Below are 25,328 nucleotides of genomic sequence, written 5' to 3' on the forward strand. Positions count from 1 at the left end.
TTTTTAAATAAAGTTTGAGGAAGCTTGATGATGACGTTGATCCGCGACCATGGTGTGCTGTAGTCCGTTTATAGCCTACCGTTTTATATCTGACGGCTTTATTTAGGCTTCAAAATGTATAAATTTTGGATTAACTTGTAAAGATTATCTTGATAGACAAAACGTGTAAGGGTCACAACTCTTTTCCAAAAATCTCTGGGGAAAATGCATAGCTTTTTGATCGAGGGAACCCATGCGCCGCTAACTTCCGGGTTGTCCTACAAAATGACGTCATAACTTCGGCACTCCCGGTTACACTGAAATTCCTTCCGTTTGCACTGAAAAGTTCACGCACATCCACATTAAAATCACTCGCATATACATACACAACTAAAGCACACATCCACGTTTTATTTTGTATGTATGCGCGAGTGTTTTATGGATGTGTATGCGCGCATCGAGTTTATATACATGTGCGAGTGTTTATAGGTGTATATGCATGGAAGTTTATATGTATATGCGAGTGTTTATAGGTGTATATGCATGGAAGTTTATATGTATGTGCGAGTGTTTATAGGTGTATATGCATGTATGTGCGAGTGTTTATAGGTGTATATGCATGGAAGTTTATATGTATGTGCGAGTGTTTATAGGTGTATATGCATGGAAGTTTATATGTATATGCGAGTGTTTATAGGTGTATATGCATGGAAGTTTATGTATGTGCGAGTGTTTATAGGTGTATATGCATGGAAGTTTATATGTATATGCGAGTGTTTATAGGTGTATATGCATGGAAGTTTATATGTATGTGCGAGTGTTTATAGGTGTATATGCATGGAAGTTTATATGTATATGCGAGTGTTTATAGGTGTATATGCATGGAAGTTTATATGTATGTGCGAGTGTTTATAGGTGTATATGCATGGAAGTTTATATGTATGTGCGAGTGTTTATAGGTGTATATGCATGGAAGTTTATATGTATATGCGAGTGTTTATAGGTTTATATGCATGGAAGTTTATGTATATGCGAGTATTTATAGGTGTATGTGAAAGGGACAGATTATTCTCCTGTAACACACAGGAGAGAAACGAGGAGACAAGTGTCACGTTCAAGCTCTCTGGAGTAATCTATTCACAATATGTTCATTAAACAAATCTCTGTTTCTCAGAGTCACATTATGCTTCACATATCACATTTTCAATGTCTTCTTAACATTATAATGACTTTCAGTGTTCATGTCAATTCACAATCTGCAATAAAATAAACTTCTCAATTTCACATTCATGTTCACTGACTCTGTATTTTTATATTTCACACTATTCATCAAAAAAGAAATACAAAAAACATAGTAATATACCTCAATTACTTCTCTTAAATGATTAAACATTTCTATTCACAATTTTTGTGACAATTTGATATTTTACCAGTATCACATTAATACGATGCTGCAAATCACTCTCAGAATTATTAATATACTTCAAATATACTTTAAACCCTATTTAACACATTAACCATTATCAATTGACATTCAACACACATATATAGTACATTCAACAATACTTATTAACCTTTAGATCTTATAGAACACCTTCATGTGCATTTGTATAAGGAAAAATGTATATTTTTAACTGACGCGATCACAAACGTTACATGTGCGTTTTCAGTAGGCCGCTAATCGGTCGAGCTTTTCTCTCTCGCTTAAATCAAACTCAAAAACAACCTCTGACGAACATCACTTCTCTAAAACAATTCACTTATATTCTAAACACATTTCAGCATGGTTAAATTAAACTTTAAAGTGTTTTTATACATTTACCCACCTGTAACACACAGGAGAGAAACGAGGAGACAAGTGTCACGTTCAAGCTCTCTGGAGTAATGAAAAACTCACGACTCGCACAGCTTAACACCCATCGCTCGACTCTGCCCCTAACGGTCAGGAGTAGCATTGCACACTTCTCTTTTTTTTTACAAGGAATCACATTAAAATAAAACCCTTCCGAATGTTTTTTTTTCCAAAATAACACAATAACATATTCAAAATGAAACCAATAATTTTGAATATACCTAAAGTACATGTAGCGACTCCAAGCCCTGTTGTCGCTTCCGAGGAGCTGCTTGGGTTCGGTATATCTGTATGACGTGCTGCTTGGTGTTTATCACAGAAGCACAAAGTTCAACCAAATGCGTTTTGTGGCATTTAATTAAAACAAGTGTCTTTTGGTTCACATACATAGCAGATGTTAACAGTGTACACGTATTGCATGTAATCCAGTGAAAACGATGTAATTAAACAAACAAACGAACGGTCAACAAAAACTACGGCAACCCCGGCCCCCCTCTCTCCGTGACAGATTCCATTCACAAAAGAGATGCGCGCCTTATGAAAACTCCTCCCGTGAACACGTGACCTCAAACCCAGCGCGTCACCCCTAGTGATGAGTGACAGCCCACTTAATTATGGCTCCTACACAACCAGCCCCTTAATTATTACACAATAATTACCAACACATCCAATAGTATAGGAGACATAAACAAGACAAGAATGATCATCACAAATAATTCAACAAATCATCATTAAATGTCCATAATAGTCCAATCTGATATCTTCTTAAGTAAAGTAAAGCAAAGTAAGAGTTAATAAGCCATGTCCAAATGAACAAAAAAAATAGTTCATAGTCTGTGTCAGAATCACAACAAAAAATAATCCACAAAATAAATCGAGCAGAACAAAAAAAAAAAAAAAAAGTAATCCAAAGTGCCCCAAAAGTGTCCAAGTCTACACTGAGGCCTAGCACTAAATACACCTAATCTGCCTCAGCCTCCTGCAGCAAACAAACTTTGGTGATGGGCCGTTCCAGGCAGCTAGTCCGTGTTTTGATCCTCACCTGGCGAACAAGTCCTTTTCGGTCTGGGAAGGTTTGTATGACTCGTCCAACCAGCCATGAGTTCCGTGGAGCTGTATTATCCATAATGAGGACGAGATCCCCATTTTTGGCGCTCCAGAAGCTGAGGTAAATACTCCTTAACCCATCTCTTCCAGAACAAGTCTGACATGTATTGGACCTGTTTCCATCTCCTGTGCGCATATATGTCTGTGGGTTGAAATACTCCTGGCGGCAGTGATGGGGAATTCTTTAGAAGCAGCAGGTGATTCGGAGTCAATGCTTCCAGATCATTGACATCCATAGAGGCTTTAGTGATTGGCCGACTATTTATGATTGCTTCAGCCTCACACAGCAAAGTTTGTAGTCCTTCCTCATCCAGATTTTGAGTTTTCAAGGTGGAGTTAAGAACTTTGCGCACTGATCTTATGAGCCGCTCCCATGCACCTCCATGATGGGAGCCAGTGGGTGGATTAAAACTCCATCTTATTCCTCTCTGGAGCAAGACATGATTGATCTGTTCCTTATTCCACTGCTCCATAGCACTTCTCAGCTCCCGCTCTGCTCCTATAAAGTTGGTGCCGTTGTCTGAACGGAGCTCTTGAACTTGGCCTCTTCTCGCAAGAAAGCGTCTGAGCGCATTTATAAAAGAGTCAGTATCTAGCGAGGGAGCAACTTCAATGTGTATGGCCCTGATGGCCAGGCAAGTAAAAATGACACCATACCTCTTCACCATGCTCCTTCTGCTCCGTACTTCAAAAGGCCCGAAGTAATCTACACCCACACGAGAGAAGGGTGGCTCATCTGGAACAACTCTTTCATGAGGCAAGTCCGCCATCTGCTGGTGAACTGGCAAAGCATTCAGGCGGCGACAGGTAAAACATTTTGACAGCACCTTTCTTATTGCAGTACTGGCTCCGGTTACCCAGTATCGCTCTCTCAACTTTGACAGCATGTGATTACGACCTGCATGTCCCCCTTGACGATGTACATGCTGTAGTAGGAGCTCTGTAATATGGAGACCTTTGGCCAGTATAATTGGATGCTTCACTTCCACAGGCATAGAAAGTTTGCTGAGACGCCCTCCAACTCTCAGGACTCCTTCAAGTAACTGTGGGCAGAGCTTACGAAGGTGACTAGTTGCTTTCACTGGCTGCCCCTTTTCCAGACTCGCCAGTTCCTCTGGATATGTTCTTTGCTGGCAGTACCTTATAATGGCCAATTCAGCCTTCTCCATATCCTCTACTTCGAGTATGTGGGCGCCAATGGTCCTCTTGAATCTTTCCATTTCCTCATCCTCAGAGGATTTCTGCTGCTCTCTCGTGATGCCAGATTGTGACAGCATCTGGTATAATTGTTTCCTCTTCCTCACGCAGGACAGAAGCCAGCTTTTTATTCTCAGTATCCACGCCACTGATGTTTTAAGGCGTGTCCAGGAAGAAAAGTACTGGAACAGATATGAAATGGGCTCTTCTTCTGTCTGCACAGCATTCACCACAGCAACTCTTGAGGACTTTTGAGAACTCTTGAGAAATCTTGAGGACTTACAGGCCACTCACTCTCCGGACGTAAAAGAAAGTGAGGTCCTGACAACCACGTAGCATGTTTGACAAACGCCTCGACTTTTACCCCTCTGGACGCCATGTCTGCTGGGTTGCTGCTGGTATTCACATACCTCCATTGAGTAGCACTGGAAGCCTTCAATATCTGTGAGACCCGGTTAGCCACAAACACTTTATACCGTGAAGCCTCATTCCGAATGTATTTAAGGACGGATTCACTATCGGTCCAAAATACTGATTCAACAAGTTCCATCTGTAACTCCTTCTTCCAGAGCACATCCATTCTGCTTGCCATGGTTGCTGCTATGAGTTCCATTCTGGGAATAGTCACCGTTTTACGAGGAGCCACACGGGATTTCCCCATCACGAAAGCAGAGTGCAGCTCTGAACTTGAATTTTTTGATACCAGGTAAGTGACTGTTCCATATCCGTTTTCACTTGCATCGCAGAAATGGTGCAACTGTGCAGTACAGACATCTCCAAAGTGTGGTGGTTTCAGACACCGATCCACTTCAAATTTGTCCAGCAGAGGGAGCTGCTGAATTAGCTTTATCCATTGCTTTGCGATGGATTCAGGAACATGATCATCCCATCCTATTTCTCTCCTGCACAGATCTCTCATTATCCTTTTGGCAGTTAGAATCAAAGGACTGAGCATCCCAAGAGGATCATATATGGAGGCAATGGTCAAGAGCATTCCTCTTCTGGTGAGTGGTCTTTCCTTGATCTGGACTCTGAACTTAAACGTATCCGATTTAATTGACCATTCAACCTTCCAGCACTCTCTCCACTTGCACAGAATCAAATTCCATATCCAAAATCTCCGTACCTTTTGCTCTATGATTTTCCGGGATGACATCCAAGACTGCTGCTCTATTGCTCATCCACTTCGTGAGAGTAAATCCTCCTCTGGAACACAGTGAGAACAACTCCTGATACTGTAGCACAGCTTCCTCTTCAGTGGCCACAGACACTAGGCAATCGTCAACATAGAAACAATGATAGATCCTTTGTGCTGTTTCTTCTCTGTAAAGATGCCCGTAGTCCTCTGCACACCTTCTGAGGGCATAGTTTGCGCAGCTGGGCGATGACGTGGCCCCAAACAAATGCACTCTCATCCGGTACTCATTAGGTGCTTTCTCCATATCACCATCTTGCCACCAGAGAAACCTGAGCAGATCTCGGTCATTGGGGGTGACCAACACCTGGTGGAACATTGACTCTATATCGGCCATTATCACCACCGGTTCCTTCCTAAAACGGGTCACCACACCAATCAAGGAGCTGGTTAGGTCTGGGCCTTGTAGGAGGTGAGCGTTTAACGCTGTACCTTGACAGCTTGCTCCACAATCAAACACCACTCTGAGCTTCTTTTTTGTGGGATGATAAACACCGTGGTGTGGGATATACCATACTTTGCCACTAACACGGTCCAGCTCCTCTTCAGGCACCATCTCTGCATAGCCTTTCACCACAAGCTGATTAATAAAGGTGTTATACTCAGTGAAAAAGGTTGGATCCTTCTGCAGCCTCTTCTTCAGCTGAAATAAGCGCTGCACAACCATTTTCCGGTTATTAGGCATTTTGATGTTCATTTGCTTCAATGGTAAGCCGATCTGATAATGCCCATCCACTTGTTTTGTTGTATTTGTCACCTTTTCCAGGAACCTTTGATCGTCTCGTGACAGAGCAGGCATTTCATCCATGGCGCTCTCTGGGAAATCGTTTTTGAATTGCTGCTGCCACAGCTCGTCCAGATTCACGACTGAAACACGATTGACAGTTAATTCTGGCTGACTGCAGGCAACCGTCTCTCTGCTTCCTGCACCAAGTGGTCCATTAACAGTCCATCCCAGCCTAGTCCTAGTTGCAAATGGTCCTCCGTTTACACTGCACACCACTTCTAGTGGCTCCAGGGCCCTTGGCACATTTGTCCCAATCAGGAGCTCTATACCAGCATCAATTTGTGGTAAGTGGACGTGCTTCAGGTGAGGCCATTTTTTAATATCCCTTTTTATAGGAATATTCCCTTTGTACACTGGCATGGATTCCTGTGTGTAGACCTTTGGCAGCTCCAAAAACTCCTCTCCATCCAGTGCAGCAACTTCAAGCCCAGACACCATATTGCTTCTCACGACCTTCTCCTGTCCCATCGTCCGGAGAAGTATATTTCCTTTTCTTCCTGTCAGGTTGAGCTTGTTTATCAGAGACTCCGTACAAAACACTGCAGTACTCCCTTGGTCCAGAAATGCATAAGTTGTGACTATATTGCTTCCTTTCTTTGATTTAACTTGAACGGGCACAATTGGCAGCTTACAATCCTGGTCCCCAGCCCCTGTAAGGCCACTTGATACCAGAGTATTGTCAATAGAGACCTCATCACCCCTTTCAGTCTGCACAACACTATACGTAGTTTCTTTGTGGAGGACAGTAGGGTGTTTAAGGCTACACTTAGTACAGGAAATCCTTTTACGGCAGTGCTTGCTCATGTGTCCTATACACAAACAACCAAAGCAAATGCCCTTTCCCTTTAGAAAAACAATTTTCTTCTCATGTGCCATCCTTCCCAACTGCATACACATTTCCAGTGCATGTCCTGCTCCACAATAGAGACACGTCTTGTGTTCTGGTGCCTTCACATCCTTGTTTGCAGACTGTGCCTTCTGCCCTGTGGGACCCACTGTAGTGGCAAAGCTGGCTCCCTTAAGACGAGGTTGTGACTTTGGTTTGAATGCGACTTTACCGGTTATTGTGGGGGGATCTTGAATACTGCCAAAGACTGGATCTGTTAAGATTTTTATTTGCTTTTCGATGAAATCCACAATGTCACTGAACTTTGCTCTCCTTTTTTGGCTTTCCTGCAGATCACAAGCCCGGCTCCTCCATTTGTCTCTGAGCTTATAAGGAAGTTTTCTTATAACATTCAACATATTGGAGGGCATGTCCAAATCATGCAGGTATTGCACGTCCTCCATAGCATTGCAACAGCCCCGAAGAAACAGGCTGTAATCCTGTAGTGCTCTTACATCTTCGCTCTTAATGTTGGCCCATGAGAGGGCTTTATCCATATAGGCCGCAGCAACCTTTTGTTCGTTTCCAAAATGCTCCTTCAATAAAGCCTTTGCTCTCATGTATCCATTGTCAGGATTGATATGTTGACAGCTCCTTATCAGTTCTCTAGCATGGCCTTTAGTGTGCTGTTCCATGAAATATAGACGATCTGAATTATTATTCGTATTTCTCTCGACTCCATTTTGAAATGCCTTTATGAAGGTGTGGTACATTAATGGGTCCCCATCAAACACAGGGATCTCTCGCTTTGGCAGAGCGGCGAGACATTGTTGCTGAATTAAAAGAGTTGTTATTTCATTCTGCTTTTTCATAATTCCCAAAACTTCATTGTTATTTTCCACATCTTCTTCATTTACTTGTGTGTTTAAAATGGGTCCATGCACAAGCTGTGTGTTGGCCAAATCCTGAGGACGCACTGAACTTTGTCCAGCAGAGGGAGCTGTTGTGTATTTGAGAGAGTATGTTTCGTCATTTTTGGTTGCATTTTGTTTTACATGCATTGCTGGAATAAATTCTCCTGCATGAACATTGAAAGTTTGCCTAGACTTATTCTTTTCAACATAAGAATCCATTCCATTTGAGACACGTGATGCTGCTTTTGACGTTGCTTTTGCATTTGAAACCTTTGATGACTTTCCACTGATAGAACTTCTTGTTTTGAGAATATTCAATGTTGCCATTTTTTCAGCAATTTCCGTGGTTAATTGCAATTTCTCTTTCCTTTTTCTTAATCTTTCTTCTTCTTCTTCCAGTGAGTGTCTTTCTTCCAATAACCTTTGTCGAGCACCCAAAGCAGCAAGCTCTGCTTCAGCCTTTAAACGTGCAGAAGAAGTGGATACATGTTCCAATGTTTGAAGCACTGTCTGAAGGTTTCAGTTCATCAGCAGTTTCCTTTGTGTTCAAACAATGTTCGATTACTCCATTTGTTTCATTTGTTTGAGCCAAGGATGACTTTCCGTTTGTTTCAAACAAACCCTTGTCACTTACATCGGGTTCACTTTCATCAAGCCACTTTTGAACATCATTTTTAAATGTTTCACTGTATGTCATTATGCTCGAAAACCACTCTATTTGTTGTGCAGTTTTATCCTTTGGAAATAAGGGCAACACTTCCTCGTGAGCAATGATGGCCTTTTCACTCAATTCCTTCAATGCTCCAAGAGATTCCTTTACTTGAAACACATTTTCCTTTTTATGCATGAGTCCTTTCATTTCCGGTATTAAGGCTTTCATTTTACTCACAAAACCTTTGCGTTCATGTTGTAATTTTTCCAACTTTAGGAGAAACGCTTTTTCAGTAAGTTTACTTTGCCTTTTAGGCTTTACACCTGGAAATGAGGCCGCACCATTTATTTCACTCATTTTCCCTTTATTTCTTTCAGTGAACCTTTACATACATCCAGTGTGCAACAAATACGTCATTTTCATTTCAACAAAGCAGCATTGTCATTTCCCATGAAACTCCATCTGAACATCGCATTATTTAATCCACATTGCATAAGCGTCAATAACAGCAAAAATCAACCTTTACACACGGGCATCCAACAAGTATCCTTTCATCCAAATGCTCCAATCGTAAATACTTCATGTATTATTGCAATAAGGATTCCATATCCACATACAAACTACCACAGGTAAGCTTACCTGGCCTCCTCGCGTTTGATGCGGCTCTTTGCCTGCGCGTAGATCACTGATGCACTTACTTGTCGTGTTCAGAGTGGATTGATATTGCGAGCGATGGCTTTCGGCAAATGCTCTTTTTTTTGTTGACTTAATTGTAGCGACTCCAAGCCCTGTTGTCGCTTCCGAGGAGCTGCTTGGGTTCGGTATATCTGTATGACGCGCTGCTTGGTGTTTATCACAGAAGCACAAAGTTCAACCAAATGCGTTTGGTAACACTTTATATTATGACCCGCAAACAACTGCGTAAGTAAACCGAAATTACGGTGTACGTTTCTGTAATTATAGTGTACTTCCGTGTAGGTATAAGGGAACAATATGTTAAGTTTTGGGTAATAAAGGGGTAACAAGCAGATATACAACCTGCAAAGAACTTCGTAAGTAAACCGAAATTACGGTGTACGTTTCTGTAATTATAGTGTACCTCCGTGTAGGTATAAGGGAACAATATGTTAAGTTTTGGGTAATAAAGGGGTACAACCAGATATACAAGCAAATTATTTATAATGTAATTATTTTAAAACTAACAGGTACCTATTCTGTTAATATATCCCAGGCAAAAATTGTACGTCTGTTGTATATAAAAGTTTTTATCACATTTCTGGAAAAATATGTCTTTGTGCAATGTAGTTACAGGGTAATTTTGACATCTGTGGGTTGTAAATTTTATATATATATATATATATATATATATATATATATATATATATATATATATATATATATATATATATATGGCTGTATGTAAGCACAGTATGATAAAAATTTAATCTGAAACAATTTTATAAACAGCTGATTTCGAAAAACATTGGCAATGCTATTTATTGGCTTTTCTTACTAAACTACTTAACATTTAGCCAAAAAAAATAATAATTCTGCTATGACTTTAATTTAGAACGTACCATGTAGTACTTATACTTACCTTATCACATTGTATTGCAATGCCACTTAAATGTCAGGGCAAATATACTGTGTAATTAAATTTTTTTTTTTTTTTTTTTATAAGAGTAGCTTACCTTTCTCTGTAATTACTGTGCAAATAGTGTTGTTTCGTATTGTTACATAGTAAGTAGTGATTGTTACCCGTTTCAACTGTGTATTTACAGGGTAAGTGTAACTCATGCGGGCTGTAAATTAAAGTGGCGCTTGTTACCCCCTTGTTCTGTGTAGTTACAGGGTAAGTGTAACTCCTGCGGGCTGTAAATTAAAGTGGCGCTTGTTACCCCCTTGTTCTGTGTAGTTACAGGGTAAGTGTAACTCCTGCGGGCTGTAAATTAAAGTGGCGCTTGTTACCCCCTTGTTCTGTGTAGTTACAGGGTAAGTGTAACTCCTACGGGCTGTAAATTAAAGTGGCGCTTGTTACCCCCTTGTTCTGTGTAGTTACAGGGTAAGTGTAACTCCTGCGGGCTGTAAATTAAAGTGGCGCTTGTTACCCCCTTGTTCTGTGTAGTGTGCAGTAAATATACAATAAAGGATCCAATTTAATTTCTGACTTTTATTTTACAAAAACATTTCAAAACACTTTTTCATCTTAATAAAACATTGTCTTTTCTACAGTATACTCAAACAACAAAGTAACACATTATACCCCCCAACCCCTTTATTTGCTTCTCTTGCTTTTCTTCTTCTTTCTTTTCTTGCTCTTCTTTTTCTTAACTTCCACAGGGGACTCTGAAGTTGAGGAGTTGATGGAGTCCCATTGGTCTTGCTGCACTGCAAAAATATGAATATATATACATGCTCTTAGCAAGCTACACCTTCAATTTTAAGTTGTCGAACAATCCTCCACTCTAAACATTTTGTGCCACCTGATATTACTGTAGTAACTGTAATTTTGAAGAAAACACATTTTGGTGAAGTTTGAGGCAGATCATGGGGGGGGGTTGTGACATTTTATAGTGATAATGACTGTAGTGCAGCAGAAAATGTTTTTAAAAAAGGCATAGTTGTTCTGACAGCAACAACAAAAAAAAAAAAAAAGCATGAAACACAAACATGAGGGCTGTGGCACTATAGGAACAGCATATCTTTGTGTCATTGCAGATGGGACAGCAGACTTCATCTTTTCAATTTCCTTTTTCAAAAAATCACACTCATCTTTGAGCAAGGTGATCTCTGCTTTAAGAGTGATAATCTTATCTTTGAAAGAAAGAAAGAAAGAAAGAAAGGTTAGACGTTTAAATTTTACTCCTGCCCTACTCCAGGGCTTATACTTGTGACCACTTTCCTATTTTTTAAAACATCAAATTGAAGAACTAAACATCACTGGTACTGTACATTATAAATGCACTTGTTAAAGGATTAGTTCACCCCAAAATGAAAATTTACAACGGACAACGGTAACAAACATTGGTCACCATCGTTAAGTCCAAATCAATGCAGTTTCAAAAGTCTTTTAAGTGTTTAAACGGGCTGTACGTGATCACAGCTGAAGAAGAGGTTCAGGGTTCATACACATTTTAACCAATACTTTTCCATGACTTTTCCATGACTTTTCCATGACTTTTCGGCACATTTCCATGACTATGTATTCCTGAAAATGTCAGTCGACATTATAAGAATAAAAATTTGTGTTAAAATTTACCCTCAAAATTAATACCGTACATTAGGGGTGCGCAATATTGACAAAAATATGTCTCGATATTTTCAAAATTTTGTTGATAATAATTAGATGATATTTTACTGATTGTGTTTTTGTACTGGTATCCTGGCCGGTTTAGGCCTGTTGTTGACAGCAGACTCACGAAGATATTCATATTTTTTATATTCTATGCAGTGATCAGTTCACAGCAGTGACCGAAATTAACATTTTTATTAAGGGGCAAAATTTGCCACCGAAAACTGATTTCCAGGGGTATTTTCACCTATATATGGACATTTTTTCTAAACGTATTTAGAGGTATGCATCACCTTTTATGTCAAATTCTAACATTCAAATTAAATTATATTAGAATAACACAGTACTAATGTCAAATTAAATCATTAAATTAAAATCCATCCTTGCAGTGCAGAGGTGAGACAGAAGCGGCATCAAAACTGGCATTAGCCTACTATATTTATACTTCATTTACAATTGCATAAATAAAGCTATTCAATATTTAAATGATTTATAATTTTAACTTTTTAATTAAAGGATACTTTAAACATGAAACTAAAACCACCAGTAGGTGGCGGCAAGTCTTAATAAGCGAGTTATTGGAGTCATTTATTCAACCGATTCGTTCAAACGGCTGATTCATTCAGAAAAACAAGTGATTGTTCATTGAATCGTTAAAATGATTCGTTCAAAACGCGGATTTCATTAAATAAATAAATAAATAATCGATGTCTGTTGGACTACGACTTATGAAATTCTCGTCGGCGATATAAAGTGAAAATTGACAATATTGTGTCCAAAAAGTAACTCGCAATGTTAACTTTATTGTTAATTTAACTGTTGTATAAAATAAATAGCACATTTGCAATTGTGCAAAGGAAAACGGCACTCTTGCTCATGTGATATTCTAATATAACAACATAATATGATATAAATATAAGACAAAAACTCATTTGGGGGCATCTATAACTGCACTGACACATCACGCAGTGAAAGCAAGCATGAGAGACAAACGCGATGTCAGCTCGCACTCGCAGTGCCTCGTACATAGTTAAAACAATGATTACAATATCATCATAGTTCATAGACAATATCGCACACACTCCTAATATAGAATGAACTCACAATTGAACTGACATTTACTCGTTTTCTTCTCTCCTCTCGCGTGCAGGAGACAGACGTAGGCTAATATTCTGCGTATCGTTTCACATGCGGCCAGAGCAGCAATGCTCTTTCCGCTACATTCTCGACCCACCGGTGCTTGCAAAACTTTAGCATGCTCGTGCCACTTTCCTGCCATTTCAATTAAATTTCTGTCAGCACCGACTTCGCCTCAGCAACATCGCAACAAGTGAATCGGAAGTGAACTGAACGTTATGCCGCCCGAAATAAGGACGTTAAGACAACGCGAAATATTTTTTTTATTAAACAGTTTTTGTATTAATCACATATTATGCTGTGTTAAAAAAAAAAAAAAATCCATGACTTTTCCAAAACTTTCTGGGTCTTTTTATTTTTCCAAAACCTTTCCAGGCCTGGAATTTGCATTTTTCAAATTTCATCCCAGATAGCAGACCGATGTCGATTCAACGTTGATTTTTAGTTGTAAAGGTTAGTATCAGTCGTCGATCAAATTTCAACGTTGAATCAACGTTCACTATTTGGTCGGTATATCAGAACGTTATTACGTTGAAAATAAAACATCGATTCAACGTTGAAATGCGGTTGATTCGTCAACATATACTGCCCCGACGCATTTGGTCGAAATCATAACGTACTTGGTGAGTTATCGATCAACTGAATAAAGAGATCATGTTTTGAAAGAATGTAACCGTGTTACCAGTGTGATCATTTTAGTTTGTGTACTAAGAGATTTAATGTAGGCTATACCAAAACGAATAATAAAAAAATAAATAACCTGTAATTATGTAAACATACTGCTCTCGCTGATATTCGTGTTTGTGTGAGTCACATCTGCAATATGCTGGCAATATGAATGATATCCAGGATCTTTTAAAGTCAATCAGTAATATGTCACTTTACTGTGGCGCAAATGCAAAAAGGGTAGCCTACAACGTCTTCTTCATTAAAGGAGAAGAAATGTAGGAGAAATTAAATTTATTTTGAAATGAGAATATTATGCTATTGAGTTAATTTTGAGTTTCCAGGATTTTTCTAGGATATAGCCTTAGAAAAGAAAAGTCAGAAAAGAGAAAAATGTTAAATTTGCAGTTTCTCCCTCAGCATATAGCACAGGGTTCACCAATCTCGGTCCTGGAGGGCCGCTGTCCTGCAGAGTTTAGCTCCAACCCCAATTAAACACACCTGAACCAGCTAATCAAGGTCTCACTAGGCATAGAAACTTTCAAACAGGTGTGTTGGAGCTGGCTGGAGCTAAACTCTGCAGGACAGCGGCCCTCCAGGACCGAGATTGGTGAACCCTGATATAGCATCTATTAAACCCCATTGTAGCAGTAAAGCTTTTCTTTTTTCTGACACTTGCATATTCCATATCAACAGTGGAAAATCTTTAGTCAGAGGAAACTCTAAACAATACATTTAGGCCTACTTAGTTTACATAGTGTCCATCTCTTCTACATTAAATTAGCTGAGTTAACATAATTAGTTAATGAAATTAAGATGTTAAACATAGTTCTATATACCATTGCTTGTTCCACCACACAAACAGGACTGATTTTAAGGTTGACAATCCATTAGACCCTTCCGGAACCCAGAAACATGGACCCCCAGTGTTTTTTGTTTTTTTTTTACCTCATCTCAGTAATTCATCTTATGAAATAAATGTGATCTGTTGTCAAGGTTTAAGTCTGCTGTATGCAGAATGATCAAACAGGAAAACAATTTTCTGTTATGAAATTTATTTCTTTTGTGTCTCTGTGTGTGCACAGTAGCCTACTATAACTTTAAATTCTGCGATTTCTGAGAGCAGTAGGCAAGGAATCTCAAGTGACAGCTTTCATTTTTTTTTTTGGGTTTCTGAGTTGGTTGTTTAGGCCTACATCACCAAATCTAACTTTATCTTACCTGAATCACTGTCTTGTTTGCTAAAACATAGCACCTTTTTTCTAAACATGTCAGCAACGTTCCCAGAACTGGTTATTTTTGATTAACTGAGTTGCAGGAATTCAGCATAAGGGATATGTAAACGAGTTGAGATTAATAAATTGATAAAGCACGCAAACCGTTCGTCACAGCAGCCGAAAACAAGCCAAATTTGAGGTGCACAAACTTTCTACAGGCCTCCAGAGAAATCAAGTGTTTGCACAATTTAAAGATTTAAATTGTGTTAAAAATATTTACCCAAACTGATCAGTTAGTTTCACAAGCCAGAGAAAAAATTACGCCAGCATTATCAGGCAGCAGAGGGCACAATGTTGTTAGTGTTTAGTTGTAAGAATTTTCCGGGAAGGCCCCAAAAACTGCATTCAGGTCTTGATTCTTGAAGCAAATTACTAGACAACTGACAAATTGAATCCAGTTAGATTAGGCAATAGCGTTGGAAACACTTACAAGCACATTATCAATACCACCTGACGATGATTTACTATCCACATGTGCAGAATCATGTTGTGATTAGTCAGTATTTAACCACTGATACTTTACAATTCACTTTTCCCCCCCATCATCTAATAATTGTAAAATGAGTGGAATTGGTTGCAAGATTGTAGTACCACACACGGTGTCTGAAAGGCAATCTCTTTGAAAGGTCTCTCAAAAGCAAAAGACGAGACATATCCCAGCTGACATTTTAACGTCGAGTCACTGTTGAATCAACGTCAGGTGCCAGTGTTGGATAACCATTGAATTTTGTTTAGATTTTGCAAATCTAATCAACGTTGAAATAGCAACGTCTTTCCAACGTCACGTTTCTCAACATAAGTGAATTCGTCAACATTGAATCAATAGATTTTAGTTTAGATTTTGCAAATCCAATCAACGTTGAAATTTCAACATCACTATAAAGTCTTGCTTTTCAACAGTTTATTTTGTTAAACTGTTTTCACTAAAGTATTGATGTGTTCAACAGTAACAGCAAACACCTTAAAATGGATACATAAACACTAAGTTTGCGGACACAGAGTCAGCTAGGAAGAAGCCAATTGGTCAAAGCAAGACCAGGAGCCGGTTGCATAAACAAAGCCATTATGTTAAGACAGTGTCTTAAGTTCAAATATGACCCAATAGCAGTTAATCAAGGGCAGTCAGTCTTAGTTTTTGCTATCAAATTAGGCTAATCTACATTTTTATGTAAATGATTTAAAAAAGATATGAACAGTCTTAAAGAAAATAAATTGATGTCTAAGTTGTAAGACTGTCTTAGAGCTTTATGCAACCGGCCCAATAAAGATCAATAAAGAAGATCAATAAAGACATTTCACTGACGTAAGAAACATTCTTTATTACACGGCTGCAAGTGTGCCAACATTTCACACAACAATTTTACGTGTCGAACTTTAACCTTTAGAAAAACGGCCCAACCATTGGGCAACATTGAACACGGCTGGTTAAATCTTCTCTTCTAGTTACTTCTTTCTACCACCTCTCCTATACTCCTCTGGTGCATATTTCAAGAATTTGGCCATGTATTCGTTTACTTTTGTTGTAGTTGTATCAAATGAGCTCAAGACAGTGTCTGATGAGGGGGAAAAAAACAGATCAGTATTAGCAAACGTTAACCTCTTAAAGGGGTGGTTCAGGATTTTTGACATCGGTCCTCATTCACACGTTAGCCTGGGTGTTATTTATCAGTGGAGACAGTTTTCAAAAAATTTCACCCAGTCCTTCCAGTTGCATAGTTCGCTGGTGGTCAACAGTATCCTCTAGCCTGCCATTAAAAACAGTTTTACCCACTCCACAGTACACCAAAATAAAATAAATTATAACGCCAGACTATCGATGTAAATGTCTGTTGAGAGAATAAATAATAACCGTTGATAAATAACACACAGGCTAATTTGTAAATGAGGTCCGATGTCCAAAATTCTGAACCACCCCTTTAAATTAAAATATTTTTCAAATATCAACTTCTGTGGCTTTGCCAATGTTTCAAGTATATAAATTAGTATTTATCAATGTGCAAGGTCATTGATATTCATGTGCTTGGGCGAGCAACAAAAGGCAGTTGGTAGTAACCAGTGCTGCCGGTTAGTCTAGAGCCCAGAATGGAGTATTATATATTAGAGCATGCTCTGTAGAGTCCTCCAACTAAAATGATTATTATTCTGCTTACTATATTCAATTTTTTAAAACATTGTTACAAAACTACTAGGTTAAAGCAAACTCACCACAGATTATCTTGTAGAGACGGGTCTTCATGAAGGCAACCTTCCCACTTTTTCCTCTGAGGCTCATTATGGTCATCATTTTATTTGTCATAGTTCTGCCATGGTAAAACAGATTTATATTAGAATATTATATTGCAATCGAGTTCATTATGAAAATGTAGCAGAGAGCGAGTAAGTGGGTGTGTGGGGGGAGTGCATGACAGTATATGCCAGGGAACATCACTGTAAACTAATGCAAAAAAGGAACAATGTTACTTGCGCAGCCATTGACTTCACATGGTCTGCAGCATCAACGCCTCCAAACCTCTTCAGATGTTTACTCTGAAAAGGAGCAACAAGAAATTAAAAATATAACCAGAAAAGTGGTCAGTAGAGTCCAGACCTCCACAAAGCAGGCACATGATGAGGACGAGGAGTTTGTAGTGGTCACCAAGGTGAACAAGCCAATTGTTAATGAAACTTTGCCAGCACTTTACAAGATTAATTATTTAACCCTTTTGTTGTCTTCGTTTTTTTATGGGCCTTTCACACAGGACGCGGTATGCGCGGCACTGCGCTATAAAACCCATTCATATCAATGGCTTGCGCCGCGCAAGGATGTTTTGTTGCTGCGTTTATCAAAGCGCAAGCGCAGCGGTGCGCATCATTGGCGTGCTCACGCGCACGCCGCGGTCAAAGTTCAAAATAGTTCAACTTTTGCCGCTGCGCTCTGTGACGATTACCAGCGCGGCCAATAGAAACAGGGGATCCAAACAAGCACGGAAATCAAAATGGATGATCGTCTCATAGACAGACAGATTTACATTAAAAATAGTTGTGTTTTAACAGTCAGGCAACTTGTAGGTAGGCAATGTGTGTAAACAGGTTTTTAATATGTGTCCCCATATAGGTTTTTAAAACTCCGCCTACGTCATAGCGCAGCGCAAATCGCGTTGTATCTGAAGGGCAACGCTGAACCCAGCGGCAAGCCCCGCGCATACCGCGTCCTGTGTGAAAGGCCCATTAGAGCACTTGTCCTCCAGGGTACATTAGCTACAACTAGCATAACACACACCTCAGAAGTGAATGAAGCCGGAAAAGGCACTTCCTGCTGTAAAGACCCGGATGAAAACATACTGTGCACGCTCTATAGGCCCCATGCTCCTATAAGACGTGCACACCTCTTCGTCTTGTCTGTCTCTGTTGTTGTCTCTGATCAAAAGGTGAAGCTGTACTTATTAGATCAGTTTGAGTGTTTGTCTTGTACCCAATCAGCGAGAGGCATAAGAATATCTCTACAAATCTTTAGCATTGAAATTCAGGGCTTAAAGCAAGAAAAGATTTGAGGTCTGAAAAGTTGTCCGGGAGGAAATGTGCACAATGTATTGAATTAATTTAAAAGTGCTCTTTGCCTGAAATCAGGAATGGTGCCTGAGAACTTTAAGCCCTGTACATTCGCCCCATGCACATTAGAGTTGTGAAACCATGTGTCACTAGCCTGATACGCAGACCCCAATAGAGTTCCGAAGTTATGACGTCACTTTTGTAGGCCAAAACGCGGAAGTGAGTTAGCATTTTAGCACTTCCGGTTCCCTCGCCCTAAAAGTCTATGGGTTTTTTGAATGGGTTTTTGCTAAATCGCCTGAAATAAGGTCTGTGGTTAAAGCCTCTTAATATTTTCACGTTTTGATCTATGACATAAAACACACCAGTTATAACCTGCTTGGCATTTGGTAAAGAAAATGTTAACAAAATGAGTATATATGGTTTATTTAGGGAACATATATGGTTTAATTCTAATATATTATAATAAGCATTTGTTGATGCTATTGGACAATTCTCTTTAATGTCAACATATATAATACAACTATTATATTAAATTATATTATGTTATATTATATTATGTTATATTATATTTATTATAATACAACTATTATATTAAATTATATTATGCCTATTATATTAAATGTTTGGAATTTAACTGTGTTATGCTTGTTCAGAGATTATTTGTATAGTTATCTTAAATACATAGAACATTTATAACTCCTCTATCTCTCCCTAGTTTTACTTACCGAGACTCGATAAACCTTGTCCCTCATGCTGGCCCGTACAATACCGGCAAGTAAACCAGCATCTAAGCTGCACTGTTCTACATGTCCAGATTTATAGTGGTTCTCTCCTCGATCTATGGTTTTTCTAGCGTCTAAGAAAAAGGACATAAGATTGGAAAATGATACGGCCATAGCTAATGTTAGTGCTTCTGAGATGGTAAAAGCGCGTTTTTTTTTCTGGCGAATTAGCAAATGGTATGCAAACATACAATCAAACATAATACAGTGCAAGATAACCTTTAAAGTTTATTTTGGGGCACAATGATCAGGCATAATAATCTTAATCACAAAGAAAATAATATTAAGGTTTATATAAACTAACAAAATAACAAACGATTTTTAATCCAAAAAAAGATCTCAGAGAGGCACGCATAAACAAAAATAGTTTCTAACATTTTTGGAAAAAACGATAGGGCAATATTTCTCATGAAAAAGTGGATAAGTGTTCATACACAGCGCAGATCATGAGCGAAAATAAAGAAAACTTACCAGTTCTGCTCCCTCATTCTTGTCCTCCAGGTGATTCTCTAAAGCTTCGAGCTCTTCTTCAGTGTTTGCCGGCTTCACTTCATAACTTGTTCCAGCAGATGAGGTGGCAACGTGAATTGTATCCTTGATTTTGACAAGGAGCTGAAGAACTCTCTTCTGGAATTCTAGCCAAAAAAGAAGCGACCAATTATTATTTTTATGGACAGACACTCTTGGCCAGGGCTGAATGATCTGGTTTAAAAATAAAATAAAGAAGGGAAATTGCTACAGCAGGTATTACAAATGAAGTATAATTCTAAGTAGTGGGAATGATCAAGAGTTTTGCTGATATTTCTTCAATTTGCCTTGAGGACAGCCTACACCCTCTCGGTCCCTGTTTTAGAAAGTTCAGCAATCGTCTGACAACCCCTAGGGCAGACAACATGCATATTGTCCAGCACAAACGTTTGTATGCACTGCAAGCCTGCAGCGATCAAGGGTGAACAACCAGTCATCTTCTGTTCTTGCATCAATCTTCTCCTGTGACTGGTAGTTGAATACAACCCTGTTATGTAACACCAAGAGCAGCTCATCAACCAATGTGCGTGTTGCCTTATTTTTTACAGCCCATTTTGCCATATCACTTCTTAGATCACTTGATTCCTCCTCGGACAAAGTTCCAATTTCTGAATCACTTTCACCATCACTGTCTGAACATATAAAAACTAAATATTTTTAAGCCTAAATGTTTTATAAATAAAATCATTAAAAATTGAAAATAAGTCATAAACATTCAATCAAATGAGGTAGGCTGTGCTCATTTTTTTTAAATATTATCTTCCACATCAACCTGTATTTACATTTTACAAAAATGTAAATGATTTTAGTTTTAAGGGTAACAGTTACTTTCCGATTCAAATAGATGGTTGGGTTAGGTATGGGGACAACTCACCGTTGAAGGACGTGTTCTTCCAAATCTCTGGAAAAGAGAAGGAAGAAGAATGAAATCTCAACCTTATTTTAAAAGTTTGTGGATGGAAAGTGTGTCAATGTACCACCATGGCCTAATGGTTAGAGAGTCAGACTTGTAACCCGAATTAATAGCCAGGGCCCATCCGTAGTTGTTGAAACATGGGTTTCCTGTTTTCAAACATTACAGGGTGTGCGCGCATACCAGAGGCAGAAAGCCAGATTGGTGAGCTACTGCAACAAACTTAAGTATTGAAGCTTTCCTTATTGTTTGTATATAACTGCTGACTCAATAAAACGTGATTTTAGTCGGATCTCATTGTCTGTCTTTAATTTTGCAGTGTTACTGTGATGTGTGAATTAATACTGTACTGTAAATCAAAGATTTGATCATGGATTATGTGGGAAGCCTTAGTAGGCTACCTCCAACTGTGCTGATTATTCATTCGGTTCACATCACGTCACTGTAGCTTTGCGCCGCCATCACGGTCTCAGTAATGCCTGCAATATGTTGTGCAGTTGGCTGCAACAACAGCTGAAAGAGGAACCCTGAACTGGTATTTTATTCTATACCAAAAGAAAAGGATAGAAGAGAGAATCATTTATTTAAAAGACTTGAAGTCTCATGTTGGTTTGTGGTTAATTATATTTCCATTATACTCTCAGTGCCCAACATTATACAGACAGATTTCGACAGATAATGTTTTTTCTTCATTTTATTTGTTGGATCTGTTTAAATGGTAAAGCACTTTATCATGGAAAGTTAGTAAGATTTGGAGTTGTTTTGAATATAACTGTCTGTCTGTCTGTTAGTTAATACTTACCTAAATCTAATAAATATTTTTCTGAAGTTCATAAAGATATTGTCTTCGTCACATGCACTTTAGATGTTATTTTGTGTGAGTAACGTTAGCTCTGCAGACACATAATCTCAGCCTTGAAATGCATATTAAAGGACTAGTTCTTCCAAAAATGATAATTCTGCCGTCATTTACTCACCTTCATGTGCAAATCCATAAGTTTACTTTCCGTGGAAGACAAAGGGACTTTTTTGAATATATAGCGTAATGGAGACTCTTCTTGTCGATGTAATGATGGTCCCGCTCTCTTTTCAGGGAGAAGTAGTTCTCACTCAGCTCTCTATATTGTCTTTCGAGTCAGGGGAAAGCTCATCTAAAGGAGAGAGAGAGAGAGAGAGAGACAGACACACACACACGCACACTTTACTAAGGAAAGGCAAACACATTGTGTAACAAACTAACAGTGTCAGTTTATGAATTCATCAAAATTAGGAGTTTGGCAAACCTGCAGCTGATTCCAGATCAGGCATGACACTAGGTCTCTCATCGGGAGCTACCTACAACAAACAGCAGAGGAAGGCATATCAACATTAAAATATCAGCAAACTAGAAGCATAAACAATCTAGGCTGCTTTCGAGAGAAAACAACATATACAGGCAGGACACAGAAACTGGCAGAAAAAAAAAAAACTGTCAAACAAATGAGGTCAAAATATTTATGGTAAAAAATAATGGTAATGGTAAAATAATAACAACAACAACAACAACAACAAAAAACATACAGACCTTGACACCTTTCTAGCACTGTCTCTGGTGATGCTGATATGAGGGAAAATGGAGGTGTGCACAAGTGTGCTTGATGTCCTTGCATGTTTCTGTTCATTCTAAAACCTGTAGAAATTTCCCGCACATATTGTTAATGTATAAATAAATAAAAGTATCCTTAAAAAAAAAAAAAATGCAGGATTCCTGTAGGTTATTTTTCTAAGGAAAACAGTTTAATTCACACCTAATTAACATATATGGATGCATCTTGTACTTCTCTTACATGTTTGATTTACTTTCAATTCTTAAGATAGATTTCAAAACTGCATTTTCAAAATTATAAAGCTCCTTTAACAAAACAAATGTGCAAACGCGTTAGTCAGCTCTGGGGAAAACGCTCACAATCCCACAAATTATCATACTATGATAAAAGCATACATTTCCACATATTATTCCATATACTACTTACCTCTCTCAACCATTTGTACATCAAAACAGAATGCTGCCAGCCACCATAAAGGATGCCACGCGTTGATAGTAAACTCGTGTCTGTGACTCGCATGGTTCTTCGCTTGTATGCATGCTTATTGGTAACTCGCATATGATCGCCACCTATGGGTTGTTGAATATGTATTATGTTATGTATGTTTCCCTTCCAGGTAACCCAACACTGACTGCACAACCGATTCATTTTAATTGTTAATTAATTTTGTAAATCTAGCTTAGTTAACATATTTATATTCTAAAGTTTATATATAATTATATTTATTAAATTATTGTGGTATATCACTTTCTTGACAAGGTAACGCAAGGTATCATTATAAAAATGTACATTAAAAAAAAAATTAAAAAAATAATATACATTTGTGAGCGTGCCAAGCCCGCGAAACCTGGCAGCGGGCATATATAAGAAGGGGTTGTGACCACCGCGCGCAGAACCCGGTTTTCATTCCAAGTGGACATCCATATTCAACTACATTTCTGAGGTAAAGTACTTTTTACTTAACCGATGTAGGTAAATTACTTTTAAAACATACAAACCCCATACAAAGGTAAATGACACTTAAAACTTTGAAGAAAGTAAATAATAAAATCTAATTATAGCACATAGGCTACTGTAGGCCCCTACTCAGGGTATACAGATAAGTAAGTAAGATAAATAACGGCCGCTTTCACCTAATAAACATTTTTAATTGTCACAAAATGTATTAACTGTGTTTTCCAGTAAATGTACCACTACTTTTCACATAAACAATGGTTTTCCGGTTGTTTTCCCGTCCGCTATAAATGCCGTTACGTCTGTGACGTCATTTGGGATAGAGAAAATCCGCTCATATTGAAATTTACTTTTTTGAGTTTTTTTTTTTTTTTGTCTGTGATGTTATCGTTACTGTAAAATAAATCAATTATACAATTATTAATAATACTATCTTTACGTTGTATGGAAAGCGCGTTATTGTGGCTTGGCTGCGAGCGCGTGAGCGCTGGTGGTGTACGCGCAGCGCTCACGCGCTTGCAGCCAAGCCTATGAGAGCGAGAGACGTGCATGGCTTATAAAGATGAGGTCAGATTTGCCATCCGTCTGTCTGTCATATTATTAATACCACTACATCTAATAATATTTATAAATATAAACATTGTTAAATAAATATTGTTTTATTAATAACAATAATTATTATTGTATTTTATTAATAATACATTAATAATAATATTTTATTTAAATTATTATTGTCACCGTGTTAATAATATTATTATTTTCTTTTTTTCAGTATATATTGCAGTCTGATTATTGTAAGTGATAAATCTAGCAGTCATCCAGATTAGTCAAAAATCATTGCATTAATTCGTACAGATATCTCTCTCTCATATTCAGACATGTTTCTTCTTTCTCTTCCCTTTCCTTGTGTCAACAGCAGCTACAACACCCCCAAAGGCTCTTTTAAGAGCCCTAGCACACAGCGACTTTGTATTTTGTAAGTATGTTTTGAATGCCTACCAGATATTTAAGTTATAAGTCAGATACTGGCCTGACTCATATAGATTTCATGATTCAATTTGATTCACAAGCTCATGCAGTTTCTGATCTCTTTTTCGATTCATGATACAAATGCATTCACCTAAACCAACCCAATGATTATCTTTTTTTATTTATTAGATTTTACATCGTTCCTCCTGCCCTCCTCCATTATCATACATCAGAGTCACCAGTAATGCCTTTACAAATTAAACGGATATCTTAGAAAACAATCTACTGTAGCATTATTTCCGATTTAAAATGTTCACAATGATCATTAATGAATAAACAATCCATGTCAATTCATACAGTATGCAGTGTCTGACTACTAATGTTTTTGTTTTTTTAAACTTTGTTTATGTGTCATCAGCAGCACCCCAACTCTCAACTACTGTCAACCCAACAACTCTTTTGGCATCTTTGGCTTTTTTTCTTGTGAGTATATTTTTTGACTGAGTATCAGATACTTTTAGTATTTGTATTTAGTTCAAACAGATACATCATGCAGCAATAATAATTTGTCTTAAGGATTTAAATAACTTGTTTTTTATAATTATAGTATATTATTATATTATACAATTTTATATACATATTCATTTTTTTTATTCAAAAATTAATTAATTTAATTAATTAGCAATAAATCATATTGATGTTTATTTGATTTTATTTACTGATTTTTAAACAAATATTTGCAATAGGCTTGCCACGATATAATACCGGTTATGAGGAACAAAATCGACAGAGATGGGAGCAAGTAACGCATGTTAAAGTCAAAACAAAAGTCCTTACTATCAAGTCTCAAGTCCCAGTGTACAAAAAATGCAGTTCCTGCTAAGGATCAAGTCAAGTCACAGTACCAATAAGTTTGCGGGCACTTCCGAGCTTATGTTTGTTTATATTATTTAATGTGCTTATTTTGCTTGCAATTTTGCAAATGAAAGGTTTGTTGTATTCTTCATACAGCACTAAATAAGTGTCTTTATACAATTAAAATAATGTATATTGTGGGAAATACACTTGTCCCTTCATTTTATGTCTAAACGTCTGGAAACTTGACCTATGTCTTCAATATTGGGATATAAAAAAGTTACATATTTAATTATAATCGTCACACAACTTTATCCGTAAACATGTTT

General features: G+C 37.9%; 2 long non-coding RNA genes across 6 annotated transcripts in view; one reads left to right on the forward strand and one right to left on the reverse strand.

Annotated features, from left to right (window-relative positions):
- LOC307165541 overlaps nucleotides 1-25,328 on the forward strand; it is a 187,716-nt gene that overhangs the window by 122,477 nt on the left and 39,911 nt on the right. The gene's annotated exons all lie outside the window — the stretch shown is intronic.
- On the reverse strand, nucleotides 16,180-22,768 carry LOC307165723. Of its 5 annotated transcripts, none has more exons than XR_013822527.1 (10): nucleotides 22,648-22,768; nucleotides 22,200-22,304; nucleotides 21,919-21,970; nucleotides 21,613-21,786; nucleotides 20,597-20,623; nucleotides 19,666-19,829; nucleotides 19,138-19,268; nucleotides 17,342-17,407; nucleotides 17,087-17,181; nucleotides 16,180-16,434 (listed from the first exon to the last, which is right to left on the reverse strand). It is a non-coding gene; the product is annotated as an uncharacterized lncRNA (long non-coding RNA). The 5 variants fall into 5 exon arrangements; XR_013822530.1 differs by having other exon boundaries at nucleotides 16,182-16,434; nucleotides 19,666-20,209; XR_013822531.1 differs by lacking the exon at nucleotides 19,138-19,268 and adding an exon at nucleotides 21,037-21,180 and having other exon boundaries at nucleotides 16,182-16,434; nucleotides 19,666-20,209.

The sequence above is a fragment of the Squalius cephalus genome, assembly GCF_949319135.1.
Source record: "Squalius cephalus genome assembly, chromosome: 10".
NCBI lineage: Eukaryota > Metazoa > Chordata > Actinopteri > Cypriniformes > Leuciscidae > Squalius > Squalius cephalus.